General features: G+C 43.8%; 1 protein-coding gene across 2 annotated transcripts in view; it reads left to right on the top strand.

Moving 5' to 3' along the window:
• LOC126298774 (1-acyl-sn-glycerol-3-phosphate acyltransferase alpha-like) overlaps positions 1–21,446 on the top strand; it is a 588,589-nt gene that overhangs the window by 145,591 nt on the left and 421,552 nt on the right. The window lies entirely within an intron of this gene.

Here is a 21,446-nt window from a genome sequence, read left to right as displayed (position 1 = left end):
TACTGATGTGCAGGGGCCGTCGAGCACCGCGGAGGATGGCTGTTAAAATAGTATGGAATTAGCGGAAGGAATCGCATGGTGGGAAACTGCTTCCACGAGAGTTATCTGCCATGAGCAACAATGTGTTTATGACAGAGGCCACAGCCCAATATCAAGGATTGTAACAGTGAACAGACTATCCACGAAGCAGCAGGTCACTCGCCTTTTTTGTATCTACACTCCTAAAATCGCCTTTCTATGTGTGGCAGACGATATTTCTGGTACCACTATCATTTTCCTACTTTCTTGTTACATTCGACAAAGGCACGTGGTAAGGATGGATGTGGGTAAACCTCCAAATGAGCTGTAATTTCTCTGATTTTCCTCGTCGTGGTCATATTCCGAAATATATGTGGGATGAAATAATTTGTTGCCCGACTCTTATTGGAACGTCTCGAAATTTCAACATTAAACCTCTCCGTAATGCACAACACCTCTCTATTAGCGTGTGCTATTGGAGTTCGTTAAGCGTGTACGCAACGCTCTCGCGCTGTATAAACGACCCCGTGACGAAACACGTCGCTTTTTATTAGATAGTCTCTGTCTCTTCCATTAACGGTCTCAGGCTGATGAACAATACTCAACAATTTGGTAAAGAGTGTTTTCTAAATCACTTATTTCATGGATGCTTTACATTTCTTAAGATATTTCCAATGAATCTCAGGCTATCATCTGCTCTTCCTACTATTTGTTTTGAACTGGTCATTCCTCTTTAGGCCACTGCCGATGGATAAGTATTTTATGGCAGTTCCTTCTTCAAAAGGTTCAAATGGCTCTGAGCACTATTTCAACTCCCCTAGACTTAGAACTACTTAAACCTAACTAAGCTAAGGACATTACACACATCAATGCCCGAGGCAGGATTCGAACCTGCGAGCGTAGCAGCGCGGTTCCGAACTGAAGCACCTAGAACCGCTCGGCCACACCGGCCGGCGCAGTTCCTTCTTCCAGTGACTTGTCGTAAATAGAGTAGTCGTATAGTAGTGGATGTCTTTGCCTGTTGATGGGTAATGTGTTACATCAATTTAACTGTAGAATTGACTGCCAATCCCTGCACCAATCAAGTCTTGCTTCATTGCGCTACAGTAATCTTGCGTTACAACTTTCCTATAGACACCAGCTGTTGTGACTGTGCTTCACCTTTAAGCGTCAACACCTACCAGCTGTCAAGTTGACGTTGAAAATTGATGCGGCTAAGTCTCCTCTAGGAGGGACACATGTATCGGATTCATCTATTAAAAAACTTCTGGAGAAAGGAAATCCCAAGGAATTAACACTAAAGTTCAATAGCTGTGTATTTCTGTCCTTGAGCAACTATACAAGAAGTTCATATGACATGCAGAGCGGCTCCACTAGGTAAAGCTCCAACTGTGGAGAGGCGGGGCTCGAAAATGAGAAGTTCTACATCGCTGGTCGAAGATCGAACACCACAGATTTTATAAACTAGAATCTCCGTTCTCTATCTTCATGTTTGGTTGGGGCAGTCGGACAATCCCGTGTGACAAGTTTCCGAGAGCATCGCGAAATTATTCAAATTGTGGTCTTCTTCCTTTGTGTGTGGCCGTGAGGGCGGGTTCCTTGCCGTTTTGGTATAAATAGTGATGACAATTGTCACCTGTACGTTTTTGGTGGAGGGGGGGGGGGGGGGGGCTGAGTGTTGCTACTTCTCTCTTGCTGGTATGCGTTGCTCAATGACCTTCGCTCAGCGTTCGCGAGCATTGAGACTGCTGAGGTATGAATTCATATAAGAAATAGTTAGCAACCACATTCTTACAGCATATTTGATACAAATGTGACCATGAGAGGTCTACCAGATAAAGTAACTGCTGCCTTCAGTGGTCCCGGACGGGTGACCGACGCTGTTATTTCCAGTGATGGAATGGTACCGTATGGGACAGAAAAGATTTGCATTTGCTTTTAGACTGTATGTCCACTGCGTCGAATAGCTCTTCTGATTTCGCCTCTACGATAGCACTGGCTACAGTTGTCGTAGACCACGATACAGCATCGTCTACGAACAGCCTAATGAAGGCTCCAACGTTACTCACTAAATAAATAATGTAAGTTGTAGACATTAATAACCCTACAACACTATGTTTGGTACCCCTGGACTTATCTTTACATCTGTTGAATTCGTTGCATTAAGAACAATATTTTGTATTCTGCCACCAAGGAAGTCCTGAATCCAACCAAAAATCTGGTCTGATACTCAGAAATGGACCTGTTTGATCCTCCATTCTTATAATTGTCATTTGTAATTCCTAGCTTACTGTGAAATAGTCGAGTAGCCTAGTCTTTTTCTCGTTTCGTAATTATACGTCTATTCTGGGAGGAGGACTGCGTAGGAACCCATTTTTTTATTGATTACTGTTTTTGAGCTTCACGTCAGCAACCTGTTTCACAGTTTTTTCTCGTAAGCCCCACTAGAATAAGATCTACAGTGTGGATGTGTGGGTAATTCGATATGCACATGTAGCAGTAGTGATCAGGGTAGATTTTCTTACTTTTCTAGGGGTCTTCGCATTGAAACTCGTGCAAACGTGGCTTGTGGCCTCTTTTTTACCCGTATGCGATAGGCCGAGGGAGCCAACGCAGCTGTGCACCTGTTTTGCCATAAGCACCACTTCATGTCATGTGCTCATCACACGCTAGGTTGGCCAGTGGCCCCTTCTGCCTGTGATTTGCGACATCCAAAACTGCTACGTATACTCTTTCAGCAATTTGACGGCCCTGTGGTCTCTATTCTACTTTGCAACTTTTGATATGCGTAACTCACTGCAATCGGGCCTGCACCTGTTTGTAACTAGTGCTCAGAATACTGCATAAAACTAACTTTCCCTATCCTAAACGGTGGTGTCGCTACAGCAAACACTGGTCTGAGTTATGGCTTGGGAGTGGATAGTGCTCTTCGGAGTACGTTTAGTACACTGGTGTTCAAAACGTAAGGATGAAAGCAAGTAACATAGCCCGATGAAACTTGGACCATACATAGAAAGAACTGTTACAGTGTGGTACAGAAGGTAGCTGAATGAAGCACGCAATGAGACGAGCAGAAACGATAACTGGGTTCAAACACAATAATTACACTGAAGTCACCGCGATTTATGATGATCCTCTGAACATTATAATAGAGGGGCATAGCTCTTAATAGGGCGTATGATCACCATGGATGGCAATTCATGCTCTGCAACATCCACCCATGCTGGCCACGGTTTTAGGTTAGTAGTTCTTGTGGTAGGGCAATCCATTCCTCCACCAATAAGGTTGACAATTGCAGGATGGTCTTTGGTGCATACGGACGTGCTACAATGCGTCCTTCCAACGCTTCCCACACGAGTTCAATGGGACTTAAGTTGGTCAATAGGCAGGCTAGTTCATTCGCCGTAAATCCTCTCGTCCAAAGAGCTCCTCCATTTACGGTGTTCGATGCAGTCGCGCATAATCATCCACAAAAATGAAGTCAGAGCCGAATAAACCCTTTAAAAGATGTAAATGGGGAACGAGAACACTGTCACAATAAAGTTTTCCAGTGAGCAGCCCCTGTTCAAGGATTTGGAAGTCAGTAGTGCAACGTTATGTCTTCAGACACCCTGCACCACCAAAACGATTATTTCGACAATGTTCCTGGATGCATTATGTGTTCCCACCTCACCAATGAGAGTACGTGCAGCATCGTCAAACATAACCGTATATCACACAAGTAAACTTTCATAGAGACTTCACAAGACACTGCACACAGTGGAACAAGGGTATAATAATGCTCTGCCTACTATTAATGAGTGTCATATTAGTTTTCCAAAAGTCCTTGGCATAATGCAAAACGTGTGAACTGAAAAGCACGAAGTTAAATAGATATAGTTAAGAAACATGATACGAACACCTTTTACTCGGAAAACTCATATTTTATACACTAAATTCTAATGCTCGACAACAACAGGGCAGCACCATACCATCCAGTACCAGATTCGGGGAACGGGCTATATCTACATCTACATCTAGACGGATACTCTGCAAATCACACTTAACTGTTTGGCAGAGGATTTATCGAACCACCTTCACAATAATTCTCTCTTATTCCAGTCTCCAACAGCGCGAGGAAAAAATGAACACCTATATCTTTCCTTGCGAGCTTTGATTTACCTTATTTTATTATGATGATAGTTTCCTCTTATGTAGGACGGCATCAACAAAATATTTTCGCATCTGGAGGAGAAAGTTGGTGATTGACATTTCGTGAGAAGTTTCTGCCGCAACGAAAAACGCCTTTGTTTTAATTATGTCCACCCGCAATCCTGTATCATGTCAGTGACACTATTTCTCCTATTTTTCGATAATACAAAACGTGCTGCACTTCTTTGAACTTTCTCGATGTTTTCCGTTAATCCTATCGGGTAAGGATCCCACACCGCGCGGCAGTAATTCACAAGAGGACAGACAAACGTAATTTAGGCAGTCTCTTTAGCAGATCTGTTGCATCTTCTAAGTGTTCTGCCAATAAAACGCAGTCTTTGTTTCGTATTCACCACAACATTTTCTAGGTGTTCTTTCCAATTTAAGTTGTTTGTAATTGTAATTCCTAGGTATTTAGTTGAATTTACGGCTTTCAGATTTGACTGATTTATCGTGCAACCGAAGTTTGAGGGATTCCTTTCAACACTTATGTGGATGACCTCACACTTTTCTTTATTTGGGGTCAATTGCCAATTTTTGCACCATTCAGATATCTTTTCTAAATCGTTTTGATTTTATGATAACGTCACTAGTCAATAAACGACAGCCTCATTCGCAAACAACCTAAGACAGCTGCTCAGATTTTCTTGTAAATCATTTATATTGATAAGGAACAGCAAAGGGCCTATAACACTACCTTGGGGAATGCCAGAAATCGCTTCTGTTTTACTCGATTACTTTCTGTCAGTCACCACGAACTGTGACCTCTCACACAGTAAATCTGGAATCCAGTCACATAACTGTGACAATATTCTATTTGCGCACAATTTCACTACAAGCCGCTACTGAGGAACAGTGTCAAAAGCCTTCTGGAAGTCTCGAAATGTGGAATCAATTTGAGATCCCTTGTGAGTGCCACTCAGCACTTCGTATGAGAAAAGAGCTAGTTGTGGTTCACAAGAACAATGTTTTCTGCATCCGTATGACCGTTCTCTTCGAGGTGATTCATAATGTTCGAACACAATACATGTTCCAAAATCATACTGTATATCGACGCTAATGATATGGGCCTATAATTTCGTGGATTACTCCTACTGCTTTTCTTGAATATTGGTGTGACCTGTGCAGATTTCCAGTCTACGCACACGCTTACCTCTGCCGCACGTCACAGAAAATGACAAGGGCACAGGAACATAACCATTGGACACTCAAACGTGGAATGGGGACTCTTGAGCTGAAGAATCGCGTTACCCGCCGATCACAGGGTAACAGTACGACGTAAAGCTTATCAGGAGGTGCTTCCAACCTGCATACAGGATATCTATCAGACTGCCCGTCTGAAGGTGTTTCGTGCTTCTTTAGCAGAGCTGAACACTATTGGCCATTAAAATTGCTACACCAACAAGAAATGCAGATGATAAACGGGTATTCATTGGACATATATATTATACTAGAATTGACATGTGATTACATTTTCACGCAATCTGGGTGTATAGATCCTGAGAAATCAGTCCCCAGAACAACCACCTCTGGCCGTAATAACGGCCTTGATACGCCTGGGCATTGAGTCAAACAGAGCTTGGATGGGGTGTGCAGGTTCAGCACGATACCACAGTTCATCAAGAGTATTGGCGTATTGTGACGAGCCAGGTGCTCGGCCACCATTGACCATACGTTTTCAATTGGTGAGAGATCTGAAGAATATGCTGGCCAGGGCGGCAGTCGAACATTTTCTGTATCCAGAAAGCCCCGTACAGGACCTGCAACATTCGGTCGTGCATTATCGTGCTGAAATGTAGGGATTCGCAGGGATCGAATCAAGGGTAGAGCCACGGGTCGTAACACATCTGAAATGTAACGTCCACTGTTCAAAGTGCCGTCAATGCGAACAAGAGGTGACCGAGACGTATAACCAATGGAAACCCATAACATCACGCTGTTGTGATACGCCAGTATGGCGATGACGAATACACGCTTCCAATGTGCGTTCACCGCGATGTTGCCAAACACGGATGCGACCATCACGATGCTGTAAACAGAACCTGGATTCATCTGAAAAAATGACGTTTTGCCATTCGTGCACCCAGGTTCGTCGTTGAGTACACCATCGCAGGCGCTCCTGTGTATGATGCAGCGTCAAGGGTAACCGCTGCCATGGTCTCCCAGCTGCTAGTCAATGCTCCTGCAAACGTCGTCGGACTGTTCGTGCAGATGGTTGTTGTCTTGCAAACTTCCCCATCTGTTGACTCAGGGATCGAGACGTGGCTGCACCATCCGTTACAGCCATGGGGATAAGATGCCTGTCATCTCGACTGCTAGTGATACGAGGCCGTTGGGATCCAGCACGGCGTTCCGTATTACCCTCCTGAACCCACCGATTCCATATTCTGCTAACAGTCATTGGATCTCGACCAACGCTAGCAGCAATGTCGCGATACGATAAACCGCAATCGCGATAGGCTACAATCCGACCTTTATCAAAGTGGGAAACGTGATGGTACGCATTTATCCTCCTTACACGAGGCATCCCAACAACGTTTCACCAGGTAACGCCGGTCAACTGCTGTTTGTGTATGAGAAATCGTTTGGAAACTTTCCTCATGTCAGCACGTTGTAGGTCTCGCCACCGGCGTCAACCTTGTGTGAATACTCTGAAAAGCTAATCATTTGCATATCACAGCATCTTCTCCCTGTCGGTTAAATTTCGCGTCTGTAGACGTCATCGTCGTGGTGTAGCAATTTTTGTGGGAAAACTCTTAAAAACTTTTTGAATGAAACAAACGCTATTAACATTATAAATATTTATTGTTCATGCCTACATATTTATTTCTCGACGTAATCACTCTGGCGACAACTATATTTCAGCCAACGAGAGATGAGTTTGTTAATTCCGTCACTATGACATGTTTCACTTTGTTGACGGATCCACACCATCAGCTCTGCTCGCACCGCTTCTTCACTGTCAAAGCGTAGTCCTCGAAAGTGTTCTCTCAGTTTTGGAAACAGACAAAAATCGGATGGGACCAAGTCGGCACTGTACTGACGATGATTGATGACAGCGAACCCAAGGCAACGGATTGTTGCAGATGTCACAGTGCTCGTGTGTCGTCTTAAGGATAGTGTGCTCCACGTGTGATCGAATTCTTCGAAGTGGAAACTCGATTACAGCACGCTATTTCTCACGAACCGACATAGTTACGTTACACACTGCCATATTACACGCAACAGTTCGGAGCCGTCCAGCGGCAGAGGGCTGCAAATATGTAGGTATGAAGAATAAAGGTGTAGAACGTTTGTTTTGTCTAAAAAAGCTTTATGGGCCTGTACATAAAAATATTCAGGCATTACTTTTCAGCACGCCCTCGTAGATATGTCAACTGATTCTTCCGTTGCTTTCTGGTAAAAAAACTTAATTATAAATGAAAATCACAATACTGTGAATGTTCTACAGAACTCTGTGTGAAATTAACAATATTCTAAATTTCATTTATGCCTGTAAATATGTTTATACACTGCTGGCCACTATAATTGCTGTAAAAGAAGGGACTGAAAAATGACAATTTTTTTGTTGATTCTCCCATCACTTCTTGGTAGAACAAATTCATATTTAAGATTGAAAAAAAAGTTGCAGTCTTATTCAATTAGTATTACTGATCATGTGCTGAAGGATATTCTTAGGTACAAAGTCAACACAAAAGTGATACTTACTTAGAGCTAACAAAGCAAAAACAAATCTAACCTAGCAGAAGCACTTGAATTAAATAAGCAGTTAGCTCCAAACCGTCGCCTGATTATGAATGATCAGGTACAGTTGGGCACATCCACACTGTTAAGCTTCATACGATCCAGGCAACCACACTCACTCCCCCAGAGTTCAATCCCAATGATCAGCTTTGTTTCCACGAACCTGTACTACAATATAATTTTCATATACACTCCTGGAAATGGAAAAAAGAACACATTGACACCGGTGTATCAGACCCACCATACTTGCTCCGGACACTGCGAGAGGGCTGTACAAGCAATGATCACACGCATGGCACAGCGGACACACCAGGAATCGCGGTGTTGGCCGTCGAATGGCGCTAGCTGCGCAGCATTTGTGCACCGCCGCCGTCACTGTCAGCCAGTTTGCCGTGGCATACGGAGCTCCATCGCAGTCTTTAACACTGGTAGCATGCCGCGACAGCGTGAACGTGAACCGTATGTGCAGTTGACGGACTTTGAGCAAGGGCGTATAGTGGGCATGCGGGAGGCCGGGTGGACATACCGCCGAATTGCTCAACACGTGGGGCGTGAGGTTTCCACAGTACATCGATGTTGTCGCCAGTGGTCGGCGGAAGGTGCACGTGCCCGTCGACCTGGGACCGGACCGCAGCGACGCACGGATGCACGCCAAGACCGTAGGATCCTACGCAGTGCCGTAGGGGATCGCACCGCCACTTCCCAGCAAATTAGGGACACTGTTGCTACTGGGGTATCGGCGAGGACCATTCGCAACCGTCTCCATGAAGCTGGGCTACGGTCCCGCACACCGTTAGGCCGTCTTCCGCTCACGCCCCAACATCGTGCAGCCCGCCTCCAGTGGTGTCGCGACAGGCGTGAATGGAAGGACGAATGGAGACGTGTCGTCTTCAGCGATGAGAGTCGCTTCTGCCTTGGTGCCAATGATGGTCGTATGCGTGTTTGGCGCCGTGTAGGTGAGCGCCACAATCAGGACTGCTTACGACCGAAGCACACACGGCCAATACCCGCCATCATGGTGTGGGGAGCGATCTCCTACACTGGCCGTACACCTCTGGTGATCGTCGAGGGGACACTGAACAGTGCACGGTACATCCAAACCGTCATCGAACCCATCGTTCTACCATTCCTTGACCGGCAAGGGAACTTGCTGTTCCAACAGGACAATGCACGTCTGCATGTATCCCGTGCCACCCAACGTGCTCTAGAAGGTGTAAGTCAAATACCCTGGCCAGCAAGATCTCCGGATCTGTCCCCCATTGAGCATGTTTGGGACTGGATGAAGTGTCGTCTCACGCGGTCTACACGTCCAGCACGAACGCTGGTCCAACTGAGGCGCCAGGTGGAAATGGCATGGCAAGCCGTTCCACAGGACTACATCCAGCATCTCTACGATCGTCTCCATGGGAGAATAGCAGCCTGCATTGCTGCGAAAGGTGGATATACACTGTACTAGTGCCGACATTGTGCATGCTCTGTTGCCTGTGTCTGTGTGCCTGTGGTTCTGTCAGTGTGATCATGTGATGTATCTGACCCCAGGAATGTGTCAATAAAGTTTCCCCTTCCTGGGACAATGAATTCTCTGTGTTCTTATTTCAATTTCCAGGAGTGTACTTTGCTTTGTTTTCCATACAACCTTTAGTGGTGTATTCACAAAACCTGCATGCTTTAGTATTGTGTTGTTGTGCCGTGTTTGATACCATCGATCTTGTAAATTCTAATTAGCCGTAATTTAGAATGTTTAGTGCATAACAGGAGTTATACGTGCATGGTTTGACACTTCACACCTAATGTCACGAACAAGATTCTGTGTGAGATAAGACTTTTGTTTCTAATGTTTGGTTTTCTACTTACTAGTGATTAGTACTAAACTCCGATAGCTGAGCGGTCAGCGCGACAGCATGTCAGTCCTAAGAGCGCGGGTTCGATTCCCGACTAGGTCAGAGATTTTCTCCGCTCAGGGACTGGGTGTTGAGTTGTCATCATCATTTCATCCTCATAGACGCGCAAGTCGCCGAAGTGGCGTCAGATCGAAAGCCTTGCACCCGGCGAACAGCCTACTCGACGGGAGGCCCTAGTAACACACAGTTACATTTTAGTACAATAAAGATGAATTTTGTTTCTTTACCAATCTTAAACGAATGCAGTATAGTGGTATGCACTTGTAATTAAATTTTTAGGTGATTAGGCCGCATACGGGGTGAGGTATTTAGTACATAGAACTGCTAGGTCACAGCCAACGGCCTTAACCGTCTTAAATGCTGGGCTCTTGTCGCAGTTGCCGGCTGTGTGAATCAGAGATAATCTTATTGTGTATCCACGGCAACCCATATCAAAATGGTTCAAATGGCAGTGAGCACTATGGGACTTAACATCTGAGGTCATCAGTCCCCTAGTATTTAGAAGCACTTAAACCAAACTAACCTAAAGACATCACACACATCCATGCCCGAGGCAGGAGTCGAACCTCCGAACGAAGCGGTCGTGCGGTTCCAGACTGAAGGCAACCCATATCACCACCCCCGGTGCTGTGCCCGAATGACAGTGACGAACAAAATCTGACAACGATCGTTCTCTTTGGAGCCTGTAAGGAAGAAGCATTAATTGTAATGAATGAAGCCTTGTTCGTATGAGAGGCACCATTGTTTTTCTCGTGTAATTCTCTGTCTGTTTGGTATGTCATATGACCCCACTTATATCTGAAAATTGCGAGTTTCGTCCAAGATGGCGGATTCCAAAATGGCAGCCACTTAGATAACTTAGACTCATATGTTTTCCCCCTCACTTATGTCGTATACTTGACTTTAAAGTATGTTTATCCAGCTGTTTTCGTTTGAGAAGGGTGGTCCCACACGTATGGACCACTTTGTATTTGGAATGTTTGGTGAAACGTAGCCAGCAACATCCCCGTCATTTGCTAGCTTTACGCGCTATAAGCTTCGGGTAGATATGGAATATCCGAAAAAACGTCTCCACTTCCTTCCCCGCGAACTGCCGCTATTTTCTACACTAGAGTTTGTGTTACACAGGAATAGTGTCTTGTCTGCTGGGAGTGACAAACTTTTTATCCGGAGCGCTTGGAGACACACAGTAGACATGCACTGTATCTTTGTCTGAGGCACATTGTCCGAAGAACAAATTACTGATAGTTCCAACACTTTGATTATGTCCAAGATTTTCGGCGGGCCACTCTTGGCTGGAAGACAAATGTCAGAACTGGTAGCACCCTCATAAACTGAATATTTCTTTTGTAAGCTGTTCTGCGGCCTCAACAAGATGTATTAAATATTGTAACAACACACCAGAGCTGATTTTTTATCTTTTACTTACTGCCACCGGTTTCGAGCGATGGCTCAATCTCTTGCGATACCTAGATACAATCAAACTAGTATTGGTATATATTGTTGTCTCTTGTTCTGAATTACATGTCATTGATAAGAATTTTCGTAAAGTTATCAATAAATGTTTTCTTTCGCAGTTGCGTTTGTTCGTTTGAGATGTTTTTGGATTTATCTGTCTATTTGATCACATTTACCTATATCACGTACGAAATATTTATTGTGTGCGTTTTACTTGTTCTGCTTTGGTGCATCATGTCCCTCCTTCCGTAATTCGCACACAGTTGGCTTACTTAACCTTTACTAGTAAATATTTGCTTATGGATTCTGTCGTCTTCTCTGTCGGCACTAATCACACTTTTCTCGCTGTTATTGTCGGTAAAATTAATAGCGTGAACAGCAATTTGTTGTGTGTGGTAGGTATTTTCCGCGATAGCTTTTCGCGACAGCTTTCCTCGTTCGCACTGAAAGGTGGCAGTACGCATCATTTTGAATTGGAACGCGACCAAGTTAGCAACTGCTACGGCCGGGTAACCGGTTCGCCTTGACGGGTAATTGAACACAACTGCCAGATAGCAAAAACCTTAGACAGAATCGAGCAGTTCTAACTGCAACCATGAAGGCTAACAGTAATGTGGGGATTACCAAGGGCGATCACACGATAGTTTGTAGGAGGACGCGGTGGGGAGGGGGGGGGGGGGGGGAGGTTAGACCTGGGGGTTTGGGTATTATTTTTAATATTCTGGAAGACGAATGGCAACATGTAGATATCTATAAAAAAGTTTCAGTTCTGACGCAGTTAAAAACCTACATAACACCGATTTTTAAACCATTTTCTTGAAAGAAAAACACCTGACTGCACAATATATTTGCCTTTCCCTTCGAGCTAATCTCGGAGGGGAAGGGGGTGGAGGCAAGGGGAGGCGCGGCTCTCTCTTGCCCCCGGGCATGGGCACCCTTGGGCGTTATTACTGTGAAGAGCAAGTACTGTTAGTGGATGTAAGAAGCTTGTTTCCAAACATGAGAGACAGTACAAACCGTCGACGTTTGCGCTGTTCGGCGGAAATGGTCAGTGCAATACAGATACAAAGATAATCGTAGGTAACAAACTAAACGCGATTATTCTGTAACGAGCCACCGGAGACCACGGGTCGCTCATATCACAAAATATTCAGAAAATATCCCTGAACAGTTTCAGAAATTTTGTCGGTGGAGTTAGTATTCGTCCTTTATTGTGAACTTGCAAGCAACGCCGCATCCGGACTTCCTGTGAAGCTGCGAATAATCATCTTTTTCCCACTTGTAAAAATTTGTTGTAGAAACCTACGTCTGTAAATCTAATGGTTTCATTTTACTGATCACTGTTTTAACTTTGTCTCCTTTGCGAAAAATAAGTAGATGTTCCATAGTTACCTGATACACAATGTTCCCAAAATTGTAAGGAAATGTTATTAGCAGGCAACATAATCGATACTGATAAGTGTATATGAATGCCATGTTTGTTGAATTGTGATGTGCAAGCTATGTGTGTTGCCTCTTCTCGTATAAATATGTCTGTCTCCATCGCTCACTCTCTCTCTCTCTCTCTCTCTCTCTCTCTCTCTCTCTCTCTCTCTCAAAAATATTTAAGTAGCCCTACATGTTTTACATTCCCAATTCAGAAACGTTCGCAGCTCGTGGTCTAGTGGCTAGCGTTGCTGTCTCTGCATCACGGGGTCCTGGGTTCGATTTTCGGCCGGGTTGGGGATTTCCTCTGCCGGGGACTGCGTGTTTCTGTTGTCATAATTTCATCATCATCATCATCATCATTCGTGACAGTGAATAGACAGTGTTTCTGTTGTCATAATTTCATCATCATCATCATCATCATTCGTGACAGTGAATAGATTGGATTCTATAAAAATTAGACTTGTAAGAATTGGGACTTTGTACGGGCAATGATGACCGCGCAGTTGAACGCCACACAAACCAAACATCATTACCCACTTCAGAAACGCGTGTTTGCGTTAGAGTCGACTTAACTAACGTGATATCACAGCTAACAGAGCGCAGATATCATTCTTTAGATGTTCTAACGTAATGCGTGCAAGTGATATCGGGAGTAATTTCTCCAAACGTTTGTGGGATACTCTAAATGAAACAGAGACCCCATGCCTAGCAGCGAATGTTTGTTAACGGTAAAATCGAAACCATTGCAAAGCTCCTACACGATATCCAATGGCGTGGCCAGCCTGCAAATCAGATTTAAGTTGTCCACGGCAAGCGAGAGTAAAAATAGTTTTTAACATCAATACAGGGTCTTAGGGGTACAAGTGTAGACACTATGATCATTGGTACGTTAATATGTACCCACCTCAGTGTGTTAGTTGCTTTTTCTCTGCGTAACAGACTTTCCACAAACACATCAAATAACTTAGTATCTGATGTTTACTACACAGACAAAACTGCATCACTAAGGGGATCACGCCTGTCATTATAGACAGCAAGTTTCGCGTCCACAGATCCACACTTCAATAGCTGATCTGCTGCCCAGGGGAAAATAAAGATTAATGGCTTTCTTGTGCCACGAGCACTTAGAAGTACTAACCAACCTTTAAATATACTACTCATAATAGCTATAATTATTAATCTTGAAATGAAGTAAATACTGATGTAACTGTCAGTACTCTGACGTCAGTCATCAATATAAATATCTGCACTCATTCACCTAAAACTCTGTCTAACTGATTCCCATTCCGCCGGCCGGTGTAGCCGAGCGGCTCTAAGCGCTTCAGTCTGGAACCGCGCGACAGCTACAGTCTCAGGTTGGAATCCTGCCTCGGGCATGGATGTCTGTGATGTACTTAGGTTAATTAGGTTTAACTAGTTCTAAGTTCTAGAGGACTGATGACCTCAGATGTTAAGTCCCATAGTGCTCAGCGCCGTTTGAAACATTTTTTGATTCCCATTCCCCCTCCCTCTTGTCGAACTGACCTGGTATTTCATCAATAATGATCTCAATATTGGTGGATTCCACAAGGAAGTGTTATAGGTCCTCTGCTGTTCCTAATGTATATAAATGATTTAAGAGTCAATCTGAACAGTCCTCTTACATTCTTTGCAGAGGATGCTGTCATTTACGGTCTAATAAATCCATGACAAGATCAGAACCGACTGCAAAATGATTTAGACAAGATACTTGCATGGTGTGAAAAGTGCCAATTAATCCCAAAAATGAAAAGTGTGAAGTCATCCACATGAGTACTAAAAGGAATCCGTTAATTTTCGGCCACATGATAAATCAGACAAATTTAAAGGCTGACAATAATTCAGCTAAATAACTCGGAACTACAATTACGAAGAACTGAAATTGTGACGGTCACATAGATAATGTTTTGGGGAAGGTAAACCAAAGACTCTGTTTTATTGGCAGAACACTTAGAAGATGCACCAGGTCTATTAAAGAGGTTGTCTACACTAAAACTGTCCGTCCTCTGCTAGAGTATTGCTGTGCAGTGTGGGATCACTACCAAATAGGACTAGTAGACACATGACATCGAAAAAGTTCAGAGAAGGGCAGCTTGTTTTGTCTTATCGCAAATTCGGGAGAGAGTGTCACACATATTACACGCGAGTTGGGGTGTCAGTCATTAAAACATTGGAGGATCGAAGAGATCTGTCCACGAAACTTCAACCTCCAACGTTCTCCTATGAAAGCGAAAGTATTTTGTCGACATCCACCTGCATAGGATCGACGTTTATTGCACGGGCTGGCAGTTGACTATCAACATACACCAAAGCAACGTATCAAGTATAAAGAGGCAGGGAGACCTATCATTTTATGATTACACAACTGTAGAACTATCACCGCAGGCAGTCATATCCATCAAATACATTATAGAATGTGTACCTTGCGATTTACAGTGGAACGACAACATAAAAGCAACCGTAGTAAAGGCAAATGCCAGGCTGAGATTCATCAGAAGAATTCTCAGGAAGTGTACCCCACCCACGAAGGAGGTAGCTTACAAAACCGTTGTTCAACCAATTTTTGAATGTCTCGCGTCAGTCTGTGATCCCTACTACATAGTTTTAATAGAGGAACCAGAGAAGGTCCAAAGAAGAGCAGTGTGTTTCGTTACAGGTTCATTTAGTTAGCGCGAAAGTGTAAGTAAGAGGCGCTATAAGACAGGTATTATTCATTACGGTGTGGTTTTCTGTTAAAATTCTGAGATCATACGTTCCCAGGGAAGTCAATCGATATACAGGGTGTTACAAAAAGTTACGGCCAAACTTTCAGGATACATTCCTCACACACAAAGAAAGAAAATATGTTAGGTGGACATGTGTCCGGAAACGCTTACTTTCCATGTTAGAGCTCATATTATTACTTCTCTTCAAATCACATTAATAATGGAATGGAAACACACAGCAACAGAACGTACCAGCGTGACTTCAAACATTTTGTTACAGGAAATGTTCAAAATGTCCTCCGTTACCGAGGATACATGCATCCACCCTCCGTCGCATGGAATCCCTGATGCGCTGATGCAGCCCTGGAGAATGGCGTATTGTATCACAGCTGTCCACAATACGAGCACGAAGAGTCTCTACATTTGGTACTGGAGTTGCGTAGACAAGAGCTTTCAAATGCCCCCATAAATGAAAGTCAAGAGGGTTGAGGTCAGGAGAACGTGAAAGCCATGGAATTGGTCCGCTTCTACCAATCCATCGGTCACCGAATCTGTTGTTGAGAAGCGTACGAACACTTCGACTGAAATGTGCAGGAGCTCCATCGTGCATGAACCACATGTTGTGTCGTACTTGTAAAGGCACATGTTCTAGCAGCACAGGTAGAGTATCCCGTATGAAATCATGATAACGTGCTCCATTGGGCGTAGGTGGAAGAACATGGAGCCCAGTCAAGGCATCACCAACAATGTCTGCCCAAACGTTCATAGAAAATCTGTGTTGATGACGTGATTGCACAATTGCGCGCGGCTTCTCGTCAGCCCACACATGTTGATTGTGAAAATTTACAATTTGATCACGTTGGAATGAAGCCTCATCTGTAAAGAGAACATTTGCACTTAAATGCGGATTGACACATTGTTGGATGAACGATTCGCAGAAGTGTACCCGTGGAGGCCAATCAGCTGCTGATAGTGCCTGCACACGCTGTACATGGTACGGAAACAACTGGTTCTCCCGTAGCACTCTTCATACAGTGACGTGGTCAACTTTACCTTGTACAGCAGCAACTTCTCTGACGCTGAGATTAGGGTTATCGTCAACTGCACGAAGAATTGCCTAGTCCCTTGCAGGTGTCCTCGTCGTTCTAGGTCTTCCCCAGTCACGAGTCATAGGCTGGAATGTTCCGTGCTCCCTAAGACGCCGATCAATTGCTTCGAACTTCTTCCTGTCGGGACACCTTCGTTCTGGCAATCTGTCTCGATACAAACGTACCGTGCCACAGCTATTGCCCCGTGCTAATCCATACATAAAATGGGCATCTGCCAACTCCGCATTTGTAAACATTGCACTGACTGCAAAACCACGTTCGTGATGAACACTAACCTGTTGATACTACGTACTGATGTGCTTGATGCTAGTACTGTAGAGAAATGAGTCGCATGTCAACACAAGCACCGAAGTCAACATTACCTTCCTTCAATTGGGCCAACTGGCGGTGAATCGAGGAAGTACAGTACATACTGACGAAACTAAAATGAGCTCTAACATGAAAATTAATCGTTTCCTGACACATGTCCACAGAACATCTTTTCCTTATTTGTGTGTGAGGAATGTTTCCTGAAAGTTTGGCCGTACCATTTTGTAACACCCTGTATTGTCTCCTCCTACGTATATTTCGCGAACAGACAAAGGTAAAAGTGGAGATATTCGAGCTCAAAGTGTGGCTTACCAACAGTCATTCTTTAGGCGGATCATTCGTAACTGGAACAGGAAAGGGGGGAAGTAATAGCTGAGCATAAAGTACCCTCCTCCACACACCATACGCTGGATTTCGAAGTGTAGATGTAGATATTAATATTAGTTTGGCGGTGATGTAATTGTGAGATATCTCAACAAAGGGTTCTCCTCGAAATAATACTGAAATGAAACGTTTTTCTTCTTGACGGCGCAGGAAGCGAAGTAGACTTTGCGAAAATTTTTCTTTGGATGATTGGAGGGGGGGGGGGGGGGGCGGGGGCGGGGAAGGTGAGATATAAAAGGATCTATCCCACTCCTCGCCGCTTGGTACGCCCTTGGTGTACTGTGTTACCACTGCGACACCTCGCTCCGTGTTTTCTCGGAGCCGGCCGAAGTGGCCGAGCGGTTCTAGGCGCTTGAGTCTGGAACCGCTTGACCACTACGGTCTCACGTTCGAATCCTGCCTCGGGCATGGATGTGCGTGATGTCCTTAGGTTAGTTAGGTTTAAATAGTTCTAAGTTCTTGGGGACTGATGACCTCAGATGTTAAGTCCCATAGTGCTCAGAGCCATTTGAACCTTTTTTTTTTTGTTTTCTCGGGGAAGGATTGAAGGAATTTAAAATAAAGAAGATGATGTTGGAAATGTACAGTGGAAGGATCCAGTAGGTGGGACATCGCCAGACCCATCCGAAGACGCTGTATCTTGAATACAACGTTCATCACCTTCTCTGTAGTTGCCATGTCACGTAGTGTTGCCCTGAGCATGCCAGTAGTCATGCGGCGTTCTGAAAATTTCAAAATGTACCAGAGCCCAACTGTTACTTGTGGTCAATCTCTTGTCTGCAACTGTAGTAGTGGTTGCGAATAAAATGCCAAGACCAGTTGTATTTTTATTTTTATTTTAGAAACCGCGACCTGTTTCGGCCCCCAAAACCGCTGTCCAGTGGTAGATGTCCTGGGAGAACACAGAACGACGTCTGAGTTGTTTTATCTCTTTAAAATACAAAGAAAAGTTTAAATGGTGCTATAACTTTATTCAATATTATTTGTACTCTCATATGGCCGCACATATCTGACAGGTAGCAAAGCAAGTTTTAGATCTAACCTAAAATTATTTCTCCTGGACAACTTTTTTATTCTATGGGCGAATTTTTATTTAAAGACTAGAAGCCTGCCTGTATGATTAGGACCAGAAAATTTTATGTTCATTAATGTTAACACTAATCGTTTATACATATCGTGCAAACTGTCTCGTTCCACATCATATCGATGAAAGAATGGTTGAAATGATCTATGAAGCACGGAACTAACTAACCAACTTTTACATGTACTTGTCCTCTCTGAGAACCTATATTTCACAACCTGAACTGGAGACCTTGCTACACGTGGACTAATTTTCTACGACTGTTTTTCTGTGGCTCCAGCGACTTGTTTTCTTGGGAATATCGAGGCACGACCAGTTGTACAACAGAGACACGTATCTTCATACCGACAAGGCCGTTCTCTCCTGCGCAGCTAGCGCACGTGACAGAGCGCAAAGGACGCTGTAAACGTCTGACGATCATTACTTCTTCACAGTCGCTGCTACAAGTGTCGGTGGTGAAGACAATTTGTGTAGAGTGTTCAGTGACGAATTTGCTTTTACATAATACTGTTTTGATGAACAACGTTTCGCTACACGTACACGCACACATATGTATACGTGGTTATTTACAGTTAAGTATTAACGTAACTGTTGATGGTGTTAGCCAAAATTTCAATGGCTGTTTTGTCAATATAGTAGTGGTTTTTGTCAATATAGTAGTGTTTTCGATATTTAGCGTTGTAAATCGCGAGATACACGTCTTTTTCATTAAAAAAAGTGATAGTGAGCCTTTGAAAACTGTAATAAAAGTGCTATCATTTATTGTTGGCCGGCCGGTGTGGCCGTGCAGTTCTAGGCGCTTCAGTCTGGAACCGCGTGACCGCTACGGTCGCAGGTTCGAATCCTGCCTCGGGCATGAATGTGTGTGATGTCCTTAGGTTAGTTAGGTTTAAGTAGTTCTAAGTTCTAGCGGACTGATGACCACAGATGTTAAGTCCCATAGTGCTCAGAGCCATTTGAACCATTTATTGTTGGTCTTTGTAAATGGGCTAAGAGAACCAAGAGAATTAACCACACGGATCCTACCCCTGTTAATAATGGGAACCGTGCCCACTTCATTGGAAATTGTTTTGAATTTTCCAACAACGTGTATAAAGAATCTGCAGGATTCAAGTTACGTTGGAGGAACGAGCCTTCACCAGCGAAAATGCGTATAGGTAGTGTACGGCTGACATGATAGGTAGATTTCAGAGATGCATTCTCTGTCCGGGAAGAGTGGGTAAAATTAAAAAAGTCATTACCTGGTGGGTCATTTTTTGGGGGAAGGTTACGGAGAAAGTGATCAGATACTGAAAGCAAGGTGAAGGGCCTAACGTTCAAACATCTGATGGCAGTGTTGCAGTCTGAGAAGAAAGATGTTCAATCCAACATTTAAATAAGTGAGGAAGGACAGCGTGAGGGTCTTTTACACATACATAGTGGGAGTCAGATTCAGTTCCCATGTTCGGCCGGTTAGTAATTTTCGTCTATTGTGGACTATGTTTTTGACAGTTGGTAGGACAGAATCAGAAATTAATTTTTGGTCAAATTTCATCTTTTGGCGTGCAGAGACCTTGTTTTGTGAGTTACAGTCGTGATAAATGTTGCGGTTAGCAAAGAGCAAAGAATTCCCGTTCATTTTCGCTCGCCTTCTTGTACGAACAAGCGAACAAGCTTCGAAATATTCCTGCGACAGATAATTAATGAAGAAAACAAAGTGTTTGTGTGTTATTTGTAAGACGTCTTTGAAAATTCTGTGGAACTAATCGCTTTTCAGGATATTTGTTCATGATTTTTTTGCGTGTGGCGGTTACATGACTGCAGTTTAAAGAATTCTAAATAGCATAATAATTTAAATTTAATGAAAGTAAACACATCAGCCTTTGACACTATTCTTGTTAGTTGAGGAACACACGTAAACTTGAGAGTAAAGTAAACATCTTTGTCTTTAACACTACACATTTTACTAGACAAGATTGCGGTAAATAGCTTCATAGAGCATGCGACGTTACATCTACATCTACATCATACTACGCAAGCCATCTAATGGTGTGTGGCGGAGGGTACTTTCGGTACCACTATCTGATCCCTCCAACCCTGTTCCACTCGCGAATAGTGCGTGGGAAGAATGATTGTCGGTAAACCTCTTTATTGGCTCTAATTTCTCGAATTTTCTCCCCGTGGTCAATACGCGAGATGTATGTGTGGGGAGTAATATGTCGTTTGACTCCTCCTGAATAGTGCTGTCTCGAAATTTCGATAGTAAATCCCTCCGTGATTCACAACGTCTCTCTTGTAACGTCCGCCAGTGGAGTTTGTTTAGTATCTCCGTAACGCTCTCTCGCCAGGTAAACGATCGCGTGACGAAACGCGCCGCTCTTCGTTGGATCTTCTCTATCTCCTCAATCAGCCCTACCTGATAGGGATCCCAGATAGATGAACAATACTCAAGAATCGGGTGAACAAGCGGCTTATAAGCCACTTCTTTCGTGGATGGGTTACATTTCCTGAAGAATCTGCCGATGAATCTGAGTCTTGTGTCTGCTTTTCCCACTATCTGTTTTATATGATCATTCCACTTAAGATCGCTCTGGATAGTTACGAATAGATATTTTACGGCAGACACTGTCTCCAGCTATTTGTCATCAATAGTGTAGCTGTACAGTAGTGGATTTCTTTTCCTATGTATGCGCAATATGTTACATTTATTTACGTTCAGAGTCAACTGCCAGAGTCTGCACCATTCATCAATGCAGGTCGTTCAGCAAATTCTTACTATCTTCTAGCGTTGCTACTTTGGTATAAACAACTGCATCATCTGCGAATAGCCTTAAAGAGCATCCGACGCTTTCTACTAGATCATTTATACACGAGGGTTGTCCAGAAAGTAAGTCCCGATCAGTCGCGAAATGGAAACCACTGTGAAAATCCGGTGAAGCTTTGCACAGATGTGTTGGTCAGTGTCTCTAGTATGCCCGTCGATCGTGTCGCGTCGCTGTTTTCAGTTTTGAGTGAACAGTGAACAAGTAAAGATGCGCAGGGAATAGCGTCTCGCGCCAAGTACACTCCTGGAAATGGAAAAAAGAACACATTGACACCGGTGTGTCAGACCCACCATACT

The sequence above is a fragment of the Schistocerca gregaria genome, chromosome X (assembly GCF_023897955.1).
Source record: "Schistocerca gregaria isolate iqSchGreg1 chromosome X, iqSchGreg1.2, whole genome shotgun sequence".
In the NCBI taxonomy this organism is placed as follows: domain Eukaryota; kingdom Metazoa; phylum Arthropoda; class Insecta; order Orthoptera; family Acrididae; genus Schistocerca; species Schistocerca gregaria.
Note: the sequence above shows the minus strand (reverse complement) of the source record. Positions and strands in the feature narration are given on the sequence as shown.